Source organism: Drosophila ananassae, chromosome XR (assembly GCF_017639315.1).
Source record: "Drosophila ananassae strain 14024-0371.13 chromosome XR, ASM1763931v2, whole genome shotgun sequence".
Taxonomy (NCBI): Eukaryota; Metazoa; Arthropoda; class Insecta; order Diptera; family Drosophilidae; genus Drosophila; species Drosophila ananassae.
This window is the reverse complement of record NC_057932.1, coordinates 9,307,758-9,316,840: the sequence shown is the minus strand read 5'-3', so window position 1 is coordinate 9,316,840 and position 9,083 is coordinate 9,307,758.

Below are 9,083 nucleotides of genomic sequence, written 5' to 3'. Positions count from 1 at the left end.
TCGGACAAAGTCGGTCCGAGTCGGTCCGTCTCCGACTCCGGTTCCGAAGCAGTGCGAAGCTGCCGAAGTCACAAAAAGGTTAATTCGTCGCTCGACTGGTTCTTTCCAGTTGCATTCAATAAAAACACATAACGAAAAGCTTCATTTCCGAAAGCCGAAAATTAAATACTCTCTATAAATTACGTGCCCTGGTACTCATAGAGCAAAATTAAATTTTTAAGACATTTATATTACAAGAAAATAAAAGGTAAATACAAAAAAAACGCTAAATATGCATTTATGAATTGGGGGTATGTGGAAAATATTATGTTAAATTACCATTTTAATCACAACTGGGAGTTTTCTTTTTATACAAATAACTAGTACATTATAATATTTTGAAAATTTTGAGCAATATATCGAATAAAATATTAAGAAGAGATAAGAAGACATAGGAAAAATCAAATAAAAAAATTAAATGTTTAAATAGTAATAAAAATTATGTACACATACAATATATTTTTTGGCATAAGTATCATACGGGGGATATAAAACCAATGATTCAAAAATGAACCAATTCAACCGAATTTAAGACAAATAATGTGTTGAATATTATAGATATAATAAATATTATACATTTATTTGAATTAAATTCAGTATTCCAATATTATTTAACAAAGAAAATTGTGGCCATACTCTTTATGTGAAATTTTCTTAGAATACTTTTAGTTTCCCAATTGGAACTTTCTTCATACGAATTTCCTTGTATGCAATGTATGCAAACTCAAATAAAATCTTATTATTTTGCCTTTTATATTTGTCTTATCGTTTACGAGGTTCGCATATTGACTTATAAGGTCACATTTACTTATCCCTGAAAATATGCTACAGTATTTTCAAGGATATTTATACCCTTGCAGAGGGTATTATAATTTTGGTCAAAAGTGTGCAACGCAGTGAAGGAGACATCTCCGACCCTATAAAGTATATATATTCTTGATCAGGATCACCTCCTGAGTCGATATGAGCATGTCCGTCTGTCCGTCTGTCTGTCGGTTTCTACGCAAGCTAGTCTCTCAGTTTTAGAGCTATCGAGTTGAAATTTTGCATCCTTCTTTTTCTTCAGGTAGTACATAAGTCGGAACGGCCGGGATCGGTCGACTATATCCTATAGCTGCCATATGACTGATTGATCGGAAATGCTATAACTTTGTTGTTTTTCAAGTTAGAAGGATGGGACTTTCTGCCAAATTTCATAAGGATCGACCGTCTATATCCTATAGCTGCCAAATAACTGATTAATCGGAAATGCAACTTCGTTGTTTTTCAAGTTAGAAGGATGGGAGTTTCAATGGATTCCTCTTTTGGAAAAATAATTCGATATGCCAAATTTCATAAGGATCGGCCGACTATATGCGATCCGCTATATATCTAATAATATAAGATGTGTGGCGCCACCTAGCGGGCTGCGACTCAACTGCAAGGATATATAAACTTCGGCTCCGCCCGAAGTTAGCTTTCCTTTCTTGTTTTTTATTGATTTTATTTTTCTTGTATGTACATTCTAAAGATTTAAGAAAATTACGACTCGGAGCACCTACACAATACTTTTAACTATCTTAATTTTTCAATAAAAGGTATCAGCCAAGTGACATTAACGCGTTATAACGTATAAAGTCAATGCATAGTATAAGGTTTATACTGAGACTGATAATTTGGACCGTTAATCCAAAAAATTATAAAAAAAATAATAATGAAAAAATTAAAAATAAAATAACAATTAAAAATAAAAAATATTTCTGAATTCGTAACGTGCGTTATTTTCAAGGTGTTGTTAATAACAATACTTGTAGTGTATCCAAGCGTCGGTTCTACCCACAACTAGCCTGCCTTTCTGTTTTGAAAGTGTAATAGACTCGCTTACCGCTCGGTGGTCAGCAGTTCGCTCCGTTGGCGCTGATGCCTGTTGGTTTGTCATTGCGATATTGTTGGCGACGCAAAATGAAATCCGTGCAGTCGCAAAATTTCAACAATGTCCAAAAGGGTGGACCAAAAGGTCCCCTATGTTTCCTATGGAATTTTAACCAAACAATAAAATACAATTTGGAAGCTAATAAATAAAATTTTTGTTTCCAAAATATAATCTATGTATGTATGTGATTTAGAACAGGGCGGCACAGAATGAAAACTTGGGAGCCAACATACCATTAAACAAAATACACTGTTACTTTTATATAGATTATTTTATTGTTACAAAATACTTTTTTTTTAAATTTCTTTGAAAGCTTTTTACACTGAAAAATTAATAAATTGCTGAAATCCAAAATGATCATTTTATTGTTTTGGGATGTTGGACGCAGTATTTATTTTCCAGTGTAAGCGTTTGAAATGACTGTCACTTTAAATGTTGACAGCCAAATTTTTAAATTTTTTTTGGAGCTCTGGGAGTCGAAAGAGACACTACGTGGCCAACCCTGGCCTAAAATAATAAAATTTGAGGCCTCCTGTTAAACCCAAATTACATTCATAATTAACACAGATTAACAAAATCCATTTTTTTAATTGACGCATAATTTCACTTACCATAACCTTTAGGCCCTGAACCAAAGTCCAGAACAATTATAAGTTCCACCACCCACAGTTTCCGCGGTACACCAAAGACAAGAAATTGATCAAATTATAGCATATTTGGCATGGTGCCAAATTTTTATAGTAAATATAATTTTTTTTTTATTTTTATACTTCTATTTATGCTCAAAATGTTTTCTTTGGAAAATTTTTTGTTTCCTATTAAAACTAGTAGAGCATTAGAGCATACCCTTTATTAAAATTAGCAATATTTTTGTCAATTAAATAAGAGCTTTTAATCTCATTTTTTCAAAAGTCTTGGCTATCTACAAGATCTGTAAAGCTTTACTGATCCAGCTTTCAAAGAGATTTTATTTGAACAGTGAAGCTGTCCTAGATAGTAATGAATTCTTTAAAAATGAGATTAAAAACTAAAAACTATTAATTAAATGAATAAAAACACAAATCATATTTTTTTTATGTAGCGGATTAAAAAAAAAAATTTTTTTCTGTCTTAAAATATTTATTTAGGCCCAAATTCATTTTAAGGCAGCCGCCGAATTACTTGATCATCAAATTGTTTTTCAGTGAGTTTTACCATTGCATTCACTTTTTGCTTAGCAGTTAATTCAGTTATTTCATTATTTAAAAGTTAAACTATATTTGCCATCTGAAGCATTACAAAATGAATTCAAATAACCGTGACTGACATCAGCCCATGAGAAGACGACGTGGACTCGCTATGGCGAGTGTTATGGAGTCACGAGTGTACTATGATGGTAGCAAAATGACAAATACCAGATGGATTAATGATAATGACATCTTTGCAGTTGCAATGCATAAAAATGTACATTATTGCCAATTTAGCCAGTTGGGTAACTGAGAAGAAACGTCAAAAGAAATCTATGGAATCTTTAAACCCACAAGGGTTTCGACAACAAAAATATTCCGTTGCCATAATTTCGAATTATGTCCATTGAGCTACTTGGGGATTTTGTGGAGACTCGAACTGGTGTAGTTGACCTCAAAGTTGCCATTTCATTCAGCGGAGATTGTGAGTGAACCTAATTTAGTTTTGTAGAACGTTGCACTAGCGACAAATTAAAGATATTACTAATTAATTACTTGAATATATAACCCAAACTAGGTCTTGATAAATAAGTTTTTTAATATTTGTTATCTCAAAAAGGTAATTTCTCGATTACACGATAATTATATTGGAATTAGAATCAATGTGGGAAAATAATCGGAAAGAGTAAGGAGCATCTTATTTTTTCGTAAGAACCACACAATTCCATTAACCGTTTTATCATTGTGCTTGCCAAATTGGGAAAGCTTATTATGCTTGCAGAGGGCCTTAAAATTGTGGTAAAAAATGTGGCACGCAGTGAAGGAGACATCTCACAGTATAAGTCGCAGAGTCATGAAGTAGTTATATTAAGTTTGAGTATAAAGAAATTCTTGATAGACAGTAAGAGACTGTAAGTTTAAAAAAGAACATTCTGTTAAACGAATAGACCATCATTTGAGGTGATCTCAAGTCAGCATGGTTCTTCTGCGGTTGCATAGAGTGCGATGTATGGACACATCAATTTTTATACCCTTGCAGGGGTATTATAATTTTGGTCAAAAGTGTGCAACGCAGTGAAGGAGGCATCTCCGACCCTATAAAGTATATATATTCTTGATCAGGATCACCTCCTGAGTCGATATAAGCATGTCCGTCTGTCCGTCTGTCAGTCTGTAAGCAAACTAGTCTCTCAGTTTTAAAGCTAACGAGTTAAAACTTTGCACACATCCTTCTTTTGATTGCAGGCAGTACATAAGTCGGAACGGTCGGGATCGGTCGACTGTATCCTATAGCTATCCTATAGCATATCTATATGGCTATAGTATCCTATAGCCATATAACTGATTGATCGGAAATGCCATAACTTTGTTTTTTGAGCTAGAATGATGGGACTTTCTACAGATTCTATTTTGGGCAATATAATCTGCCAAATTTTATAAGGATCGCCCGACTATATCCTATAGACGGCATATAACTGAACGATCGGAAATGGCAAATGCAATGGGAAAATTGCAACCTTAACTGCAAGGGTATATCAACTTCGGCTCCGCCCGAAGTTAGGTTTCCTTTCTTGTTTTTTTTTATGTTTTTCCATGTTTAAGTTTTTTTTAAATCCATTGATGTTTCCTCAATGTATTGCCGATGTTTGCTACAAAAATGTCATATTACAAATACAAATTAAAATTCACAGTGGTAAAATAGTATAAAAGAATAATATATACGATAATATATATATACTAGCTGTCCCGGCAGACTTCGTACTGCCAGCTGTTGTTTTTTTTTTTTTGTTGCGTTCAGAATCTTCTTTTGTGACAAAATTTAAAATTTTTCAAACTTAAAAAAATTATCTGATACAGTAAGAACTGAAGATAGCTAAAATTAAGTTTCGCGGAGCTATCATTTTAATCATTTTCAATCTTAAAAATTAAAGAGTACCCTCTTATTTTATTCAACTTCATTTATTGAATAAAACCATGAAGTTTTATTATTATTTTCGATACATCATGTTGCTTACTTACAAAACAGAGTTTTCCTGAAAGACTAACTATTTATAAGATTTAAATTTGATATTTACAGACACACACTGTTAAAATACATTCTGTCTAATCATCACTCATTTACCTCTGTCTCTGTCTCTGTCGCTGTCTCTGTCTCTGTCTCTGTCTCTGTCTCTGTCTCTGTCTCTGTCTCTGTCTCTGTCTCTGTCTCTGTCTCTGTCTCTGTCTCTGTCTCTGTCTCTGTCTCTGTCTCTGTCTCTGTCTCTGTCTCTGTCTCTGTCTCTGTCTCTGTCTCTGTCTCTCTGTCTCTCTGTCTCTCTGTCTCTCTGTCTCTCTGTCTCTCTGTCTCTCTGTCTCTCTGTCTCTCTGTCTCTCTGTCTCTCTGTCTCTCTGTCTCTCTGTCTCTCTGTCTCTCTGTCTCTCTGTCTCTACCTCTGTCTCTGTCTCTAGCAGTTTTTATAGCCAACAGAGACAGAGACAGCCGATTTTCTATCCGTTTTTATTGATATATTAGAGATGATTTTCTAGCCGTAGTAATTGATAAATTAGAGATAATTTTTAAGCGGTTTTTATCGCTAAATTAGCGATGATTTTCTAGCGGTTGTTATTGTCAACGTTACTACTACACTTGATGCATAAACAATAATGATGGCCGACAACTGTGTAGGGAGTGAGAAAGAAAGGGGACCGGCTTCGTTCTCATCCCTACTCCTTGCTGTTTACTGGGTCAGAAGTGACACCTGTAGACATCTGGCGGGGATAACTAATTAAATGACGATTGATCAGTTTTCGACCGGAGAGGAAAAATGATTAAATTACTAAAATGGCTATTAAAAATAAGGGTTGATCGTAGAAGGGTGAAAATTGAGGATTGTATGTATTTTTGTATGTTGTATCATAAAAAAAGAGAAATTAAAAATTTTGTCTAAAAAATAAAAATAAATATTTAGGGGTGGACCACCCCTAACATTTAGGGGGATGAAAAATAGATGTTGGCCGATTCTCATAGATACCGGATAAGCACAAAAAATTTCATCAAAATCGGTCAAGCCGTTTCGGAGGAGTATGGAAACGAAAACTGTGACACGAGAATTTTATATATTAGATAATAATATTATTTATAAAAGAATAATATATACATATAAGAATTATGAAAAAAATAATAAAAGAAAACGAGTCTTTATATTCTTCTTCTTTAAAAAAAAGATGGCCGAAGACATCGATAGTTAAACGTATGAGTCAGGTCGAATCAAGAAGAGCCCATTACAGGAGAACATTACAGGCGACTTGATATACTTGTTTTAAAAAATCGTTGGTGGTAACAGTAATGTATCCGATGTTTCGAATTAAAAAAACATCGATACATATTTTGACCGCGATTTTTAAAGACTAAATCAAGATTTAAAACAAATTTTTTCCGGAACATCGATACAATGACGTGAAGGCTCTACTCCATCGCTGCCACAAAACTTTCCTAACGATAAGTGGCATGAATTATTCGAATCGCAAAAGGAAACCTTTCTCTGTACATAATCAAACCTGCCATATTGCAGGAGTGGCGTCAAATTCCAGTGAAAACAAAGGTAGAATCCATCAGAAATCGTCTTAAATCCTTCAATAAAGGAAAGGGCAGTTCAACAAAATATTATATTTAAGAAATAAAAATGTGATAGTATTTTATGTGCTTACACATAAAAAGCTTTAACGGGAGAATGGCCTTGTATTTTTAGTTTAATAGGACAAATTGTTTTGTTTTTTAGATTAAGAAATTTATTTTTGTCATATTAATAAATTAAGTTTATTTAAATTACCGTGTTTAAATTGTCTTGATATTGTTCCTAGTTTGTTGTTTGTTACCGAAAGGAAGGCTAAAATGGCGTCATCAGATATACAACTGTCCAGTATCGTGGATGATAAAATGTTCAAAAATTGTAATAAACTTCTTTACAAAACTGCAAAATGGGCTTGCAAAAAATATTTCAAAATTGCAATCTTAAAAGCATCCATTTTTTATACCCTTTGCTGGGGTGGGTCTTATAATATTATTAAAAAGTGTGCAAAGCAGTGAAGGAGACATTCTCTACCCTATATATATAAAGTATGTATGTATATTCTTGTTCAGGGTCACGTCCTGAGTCAAAATGGGCATGACTTTGTTGGTTTTAAAGCTATATGGATGGAATCTATGGATTCTATTTAGTGCAACCTTATCCGATCTGCCAAATTTCATAAGGATCAAGAATATATATACCTTATAGGGTAGGAGATGTCTCCTTTACTGCATTGCACATTTTTGACCAAAATTATAATACCCTCTACAAGGGTATATAAATGCTTGGGGCTGTTTCCAAGATAATACAAATTTTAACATACATAATATAAGCTGCTACCTAACTGCAAGGGTATATCAACTTTGTCTCCGCCCGAAGTTATCTTTCCTTTCTTGTTATACCCTTGCGCGGTTCCCACTGCATACGTACAGCGTCCCTCGGTCGATTGAACGGGAGGTGGAATAGATCCGAGATAGATAAGCGAGGATTAGGAGAAAGATATCACGAGGAAGAGTGTTGCACAGATAAGGCGGTTAATATAATCGATTTAAGATTGTTAGTAGAACAAAGTGACAAGATGTGGTAGAGACCATTGTAGTCCGAACATAATACCCTGAACGGATCGTGTTGGTCATATGTGGAACTACAATAGCTGAGGAGTAGAGGACGAATGTTTCTAGTCCTTCTACTAGGAACGTTAAAATTTAAGCGTGTTAGTAAATGCTGGCTGTCTATATTTTCATAAATAAGATTATATAGAAACATGACACCCAGCATCGTTCTACGGTTTGTTAATAGTGGTAAGTTGGTTAGTAAAAGTCTACTACGATAAGAGGGGAGATAAGGATTTGCATCCCAATTAAGTCCCCTAAGAGCAAAAGTAAGGAAGTTTTTTTGTACAGATTCAATGTGATCTTGGTGTACTCCATATTGAGGACTCCAGACACACGATCCATACTCAAGAATCGGATGGACCAGTGATGTATATAACGTCTTAGTTATGTACGGTTCATTAAATTCTTTTTCCATCTTTTAATAAAACCAAGCTCACCCATAGCTTTATTAACCATGGTAGATATATGGTCGGTAAATTTAAGTCTCAAATCTAATAGGACACCTAGATCGTTAACCTGAGTTAATCGTTCTAAGGCGTTCCCATAGAGAAAGTACATAGCCTGGTGAGGACTAGATCGGTAAAAAGACATGAGTTTACATTTCGATCCGTTAAGCTTTAGTTTATTTGCTAAACACCAATTTAGAAGTTTATCCAAATCGGATTGAAGTCTAGACTGGGCGTCATCAGCGTACATAAGTACAGGTGAATTAGTTAAGGCAAGGGGCAAGTCGTTAATAAACAGTGTAAAAAGTAGGGGTCCAAGATGGCTTCCTTGGGGCACCCCACATGTGGCGCGGACTAAACGCAAGGTAACATCTTTAAAGAAAACACGTTGGGTTCTCCCTGATAAGTAGCTCGAAATCCAGATAAGAAGAAGTATCAGGGGCAAGCCGGGAAACAAAAATATGTTTTGATGGTGGGATCACCTGCAAGGGTTTTGGTGCCGCCGTAACTAATACTGCGGCATCAGTACGTACCGGGCGTCCGGACCGTTGATTACCCTGTTTGGTGACTGTTACATGGGTTTGAATTATTGGGTCTGGGATCACTTGAAGCGATGCCACAGAGGACATATCGGACAATTGCTCATTAATTCCGAGACATTTGGAAGCCGAATTTTTCTCAGGTCCGGCCCTTGGGGTCGCCAGAGATATAAGCGGCTGCATAGTTGTCGGTTGAGCAGGCTGAAGATTATTCGACCCAAGCACATCACTAAAGGCGGATTTCTTACGCTTTGGAGACTCATTTAGTAGTTGAAGACTACTAAATTGTGTATCGAGCGCACAGAGTTGGTCATTGAT